A 1,020-nucleotide genomic window follows, 5' to 3' on the forward strand; every position below is an offset into this window, starting at 1 on the left:
AGAATAAGTGTTTGCCTGGCAAGCACAAGTGTCTGAGTTCATTCCCGGTTCCACCAAAAATAAATAAATAAATAAATAAAAAAATAAAAATAACAGTGATCCTCCTTCCTCAGCCTCCTGAGTTCTAGAATTTCAGGCATGAGCCACGACACCTGGTTTCTCCCTTCTCTTGTTTTTGTTGTTTTGATTTATTTTTTCTTCATTGTTCTTATTTTTATTTTATTGTATTTTATTTTTGGTGGAACCAGGGATTGAACTCAGACCCTTGCACTTGCTAGGGAAGTGCTTATTCCACTGAGCCATCTCCCCGGCACCCATTGTTCTTATTTTTATATGAGTACAAACATTGTTTCTACTTTTTTGTTGTTCTGTTTTTGCTTTATTTTTTCTTCTTTTGCTTTCCCTCCTGTCTTCTGCACCATGGTTAGTGATTATGAAAACAAAGATTCCTTAAAAATAGCAAGGGACCAAGGCTGAGTTTGGGGCACATACCTGTAATCAAAGCACTCAGGAGGATCATTGAGAATTTGAGACCAGCTTGGGATACAAAGTGAGCTCAAGGCCAGCTTGAACTGTATAGGGAGACCCTATCTCAAATAACCATAATAAAAACAAGGGACCAAGAAAAATAAATCCAATATTTGCTTGGTGAGGTAAAGAAAATAATTGAAGATTGATTGGAGTCAAAGCAAAAGCAGGAGATAGCACAAATGATATAAAAAACCTATTCACAGACATCATGGCAGAAAGCTTTTCTGGGAGCAAAAAGAATTTGACATACAAATAAGTGAGGCATATAGAAATCCAATTAGCCATGATCAAAAAAAGATTTATAGGAAGGCATAATCAAGATTCCAAAAATTCAACACAAGAATAGAATCTTAAAAGCTGTTAAGGAAAAGAAACAAATCACTTATAAAGGAAAATCCGGGGCTGGTGAGATGGCTCAGTGGTCTAAAGCACCTACTTGGAACAAGCTTAGCAAAGCACAGGGACCGCGGTTCAATCCCCCAGCACCAC

Source organism: Octodon degus, unplaced genomic scaffold, assembly GCF_000260255.1.
Source record: "Octodon degus isolate 3935 unplaced genomic scaffold, OctDeg1.0 scaffold00107, whole genome shotgun sequence".
Classification (NCBI taxonomy): Eukaryota; Metazoa; Chordata; class Mammalia; order Rodentia; family Octodontidae; genus Octodon; species Octodon degus.